Source organism: Dryas octopetala, chromosome 4 (assembly GCF_963921425.1).
Source record: "Dryas octopetala chromosome 4, drDryOcto1.1, whole genome shotgun sequence".
In the NCBI taxonomy this organism is placed as follows: Eukaryota; Viridiplantae; Streptophyta; class Magnoliopsida; order Rosales; family Rosaceae; genus Dryas; species Dryas octopetala.
Window position 1 is genome coordinate 8,493,339 of NC_141369.1, and position 5,521 is coordinate 8,498,859.

The following is a 5,521-nucleotide window of genomic DNA, read 5'->3' on the forward strand; positions in this document are numbered from 1 at the left end:
GAAAAGAGAGAAAGAGAAAGAGAGAGGATAACAATTGAGGCAATAACAATTATATAAACCAACATAAAAAAAATATATTCAAACTTATGAAGTCATATCCACCGTAATTTCAACAACAATAATGGATGTCATCGTTTGACAGTGGTTGTTACTTTTTGAAGTGACAATTGCTCCAAGTACAAAAAAAAAAAATTAAATTAAAGAGCATGATAAGCACGCGGCATTGTAGAATTAGCGCCTCCGCATTATAATGTGGGCTTCTTTATTTTTTATTTTTTAAATAAAGGGATGACCTTTTTTAGTTTGCAAATATTAAGTAGTTGATTTAATATTAGGGAGTGTAGAATGAACTTATTTGTCATTTACTTAAATATTATAAAATTGAAGGTACCTTTGATGATACTTTTGTTTTGTATTTGAAGTTTTTCAAGTTTAAAGTATATAGGAATATAAATTAAATATCAAATCTCAAAGGTTTTTTTGCAAAAATAGTACATGACCATTTTTTTAGTTTGGGTATTAACCTGGAGAAACACTTTTTAGATTATCAATCTGCAACGCATGGATCTCTCGACATCTCTACGAAACAGTGTTTTGGTATATTGGAGTGACTGTCATGCAATCGTAATTGTGACTATATTAAGTTCAAAAAACTTTATGGTTCATAAATAGTTCAAATTTAGACTTGAGGGCAGAACCCTTGTAGTCTACAAAGTAAAACTAAAGCCTAAAACTTAAACAAAAATACAAACAGTGAAAAATCAACAAATGAAATAAGTTGTATGATGCAGCGCGTAGTGGGATTGACCGATAGGATTCACAAGACACGACTTTCCTTAGGTCTTTTGATTCTCTAGAATGAGAATAGCCAGTTAAACTAAAAGTCCATTGATTTTAACTACTAAATTTTAATAACTTTTTAGTTTAGGTATCAAAATTAAATAACATTTTAGATTATGTACTAGTTGAAAAGTCAAACAAATTAATAAAGTAAAAAGTATTAGAATTTACAAATATTACATCACATGCCACTACAATAAAAAAATAAAAATAATATTACATCACAAATATTACATTAATTTATACTATATTGCATTATAAAAAATAAAAAAATCAATTCAGTCACAACTTAATTGTGACTATCTTGGTAAATTAAAAAAGACAACTCACACCACTATACCATATATTTTTTTGAGTAAAAGTATTGTTTTGACCTCTATTTATACTATATTGTAGTATAATTTCTCTAAAAAAATTCAATTAAGTCACAATTTAACTGTGATTGTCTCACAACTTAGATGTGACTGTCGTTTAGTCACAACTAAATTTGAAGTTGTGAGTGTCGTACAGTCACAACTAAATGTGAAGTTGAGATTACAAGACACTCACAACTAAATGTGAAGTTGAGATTACAAGACACTCACAACTAAATGTGAAGTTGAGATTACATTAGCAAATTTTCAAAATAATATAAAAGCCTCAAGGGCAATTTTGTCAAAACCTTATAAATTTTAACTAGCACTCTTCATATGTGGGCCAAAGGATAAAAATGTCAAATAGAAAAGGCTCAAATCAAAGGGGGCTAACATATTAATTTGTGACCTAATCTAAAAACTACATTTAAATTTGGTAGTTTAATTGAAATATTATATAGTATTCATGCTATACCAAAAAATTATTGGAATTTGATATTTAATCCTAATTTTCTATTAAACTAATAAATTTTTAATCTATCAAAACAATAAGAAAAGAGGTGAAGTTCTCTCTCATATTTTCATTAATAATAATCCAAAAACCAACTATTACATCTTTAAACTTAGGTTTATATAGAGAACATTAAATCTAAATACCCAAAAAATCTTAAAACCCAAGAAAAGTAAAATCTTAATTAACTAAGTAAACAATTAAAAGGAAAGTCTTTACTTGCAAGAAAAGACTTCCAAAACATGGAAAATTAAATCCTAATTTGACTAGAAAAACATAAAGGAAATTCTTGGAGCAAAAGAAATCCTAAAACTTACAAAAAACACTTAAAAATTGAAAATAAAACCCAAAATTTGCCAATTGGAAGGAGTGAGATCGATCCCCTGTGATCCTCCTTCATAGGGATCAATCTAAAAACTAGAATCTCACGCCTTGTCGTGGGATCGATCCCACAGGTCATTTGATCCTCTTCTTCTTGCCATCAATCTATGGGGTTGATCCAAATGAGCGGGGATCAATCCTCAACTGCTTTGTACATTGTTTTACACTTTTTTTTTTTTTTTGCATTGAACATGCACAATCCCCAACTCTTCCTTTTCTTGGACCTCGTCGTTTCATTGAAGTTAATGCCAGTGCGGCCCACATCATTATGACTACAACTAAGTTAAAAGTTGTGAGCGTTCAAATATGGAGGAGTGCTCTATATATATAGAGGACTGTTCTAAAATTAATTAGTTAGTAAGTTAATATGAAACTAATCATATTTTTGGGTCCACCACGTAACAAATGTCATAATCCGAACCGTCCATTTGTTAGGTCATACTTCAAAGATCATTATTGTAAAAAATCAACTACATTAGAAATTATTTAGTCATCTAATTATGATTAAATAAATAAATGATCATTGTTTTCGATAAAAGCATATAAATAATTATTATCATAATCAAATGACTAAATGATTTTCGATTTTGGAGATTTTTTATAGAGATGATTTTTGAAGTAAGACTTAAAAAAAAAAAAAGGATACTTCGGATTTTGAGATTATCTTGTATGGTGGGCCCAACATAGTGGTTAGCTTTGTATTAACTTACTAACCAGTTAGTTTTAGAGCATTCTTATATAAAGCTAAAACTAACTGATTAGTAAGTAAATAGAAAGCTAACTACTTTGTTGGGCCCACCGTACAATGTTATCTCAAAATCCGAACCATCCATTTTTTAAGCCCTACTTCAAAGATCATCTTTATAAAAAAAATATCTAAAATCGGAAGTCATTTAGTCATTTGATTATGATCACAATTATTCATATGCTTTTATAGAAAACAATAATCGTTTATTTATTTAATCATAATTAGATGACTAAATGATTTCTAATGTAGTTAATTTTTATAATGATAATTTTTGAAGTATGACCTAAAAAATGGACGGTTCGGATTATGACATTTGTTATGTGGTGGGCCAAAAAATATGATTAGTTTTGTATTAACTTATTAACTAGTTAGTTTTAGAGCACTCCTTCATACATATATATATATATATATATTGCATTTATATAATGAACGTTTATGCACTCAACCCAAAATTCATCCAAATAATTACTAAGTAAACGGTAAACTACTTTATATATGATTTCTCTCATTTAAATTTATTTTCACTGACCAAATTATATAATGGTAAAAGCCTATAACTATAACTATTAAAGTAATATATACGTTGACATGCTATTTGGTTAATATATAGCAGTTGGTGGGTTGTAGGTCAATAACCACTACTCTTATTTGATTTTCTTCATGTTCCAGAAAAATGGGTCTACTCTCTTTACATTGCACAAGCCCAGCCTCTATTTTATTGACAACTTCTTTTCCCTCTTTTTCAATAAAAAGGGATACAATTTGTGGAGAATTATTGTTTTTTTATTTGTTTAGATGACGGATTTCTTGTCGAATTACATGATTTTTTTTTTTTCATTTTTTCATTTATTTTTTTTATAAAAAATACCTCAACATTTATGTTTTTCACAATACCTCCAAAATTCTAGGACCCAATCTTACAATTGCGTATGGGCATGAGGTAGTTAGCATCAATTTTTAATCCAAATATATAATAAGTAATGTTAAAAAATTGTCTTTGCAAACATTACATTGATAAAAAATACCCACATTTTAATTCTTTTCCGGCTAGTTACGGATTTGAGCATTGAGACCATCGTATAATTGTTAGTTAGTGACAGAATATTAGTGAGTACAATAACTATTATTTTTAGATGCATTAATGTAATAATATACCGCTATTATACAATAATAAATTTGATATAATTACTAGATGTTACTGATAAACAATATTAATGGTAGGTACTATTATTACTTGAAAACAATAATAAAAAATTAATACGATTACTTGAAAACAAGATAGAGTTGTCCTGATATTTGCAGAATTAGATTTTTAACATGTGATCAATCTCATTTGAACTTAATTTATCAATTATGTAATATATAATAATTAAATAAATACATTTACGAAAAGAAAAAATGAAATGGAAAAATACTTGTCTAGGTTGAAACATAATTACATGAAAGGATTAAGCATTTGGGTAAAATAGAAGTCAAGTCACAGTGAGGGAGTGGTAAGACTTAAGAGTTACTAGTGATACCGTTTTTGTGGGGGTATGTGTTGTATGAGTGATCCACGTTTGGCTCTCACTTTCGGTGGAAGCATTAGAAAATAAAATTGTCAGGTCCCGTTTGTCGTTCCCCTAGTCAACAAACATAAAACGGTGTCCTACAAGGGTCGGTGACAATCGGCACGTGTCGGTGCTCCACCATTCTTCTCTAATCATTTTCTATGAATATTTGTCAAGTCCACCACAGAAAGTTCTTCATCTTTTTAGAAATATCATGTCCATGCCCGAAAGATATTTTGTGAGTTTAAATGAAAAGAAAACGATAATCACCGACAGAAGATATATAACTTGAAATTGGATCAGAATGAAACATTCGGACTTGAAATATATGATGTAAGCGATAATCACCGACAGAAGATTTATAACTTGAAATTGGATCAGAATGAAACATTCGGACTCGAAATACATTATGTAATTATATTATTTAGAGTCCGAATGTCTGTTTCTGATTCGATCCCATAATTTATTATAGGGTAGAAGAATATTGTAATAGGATGATCAAATTCTTTAGATTTAATCTTTAATTTAAGTTGTTCAATTAGAAAAAATTAAAGATTATGATGTATTTCAAGTCCTACTATTGAGCTATAAGCTAGATGAGAGAACTCTTAATTTGTAATACATGATTTATGATCGGTCAAAACAATATTTCAATTCACTTTGGTATTACTATTAGATATCTATATATAACAAAGCTTTCCTACTGTGAAGTTGAGGTGACTAGATATATAATGAAACGTGTCTTTTGTTCCTGCATATTGTGGTTGCTTTCACTATCAATCTAGAGAAAGGGAAGATCTCTTGTTCCTCTTAGAAGTTAGAACCATTATGATTAATGGACAAATGAAGACTAGTCTTTTTCTTTGACCACCAATACTACACAAATTCAAATATCACAAACCTTTCTAGCTCTCGAGCTACATGAAGTTAATGGGCATTGATGCACATGCATGCGCATGTCATGGAATAATGGGACCCACGATATTCTCTACATATATAGTTTCTTGACATATATTGAACATGCATAAATAAGTGTGTCACAAATGATGGGCTATTTTTTTAATGTGATTCAATGGCATTATCACTGTTTTTTTTTGGCAAAAACAGATTATGTATGAAAATATTCTCATACTACTAC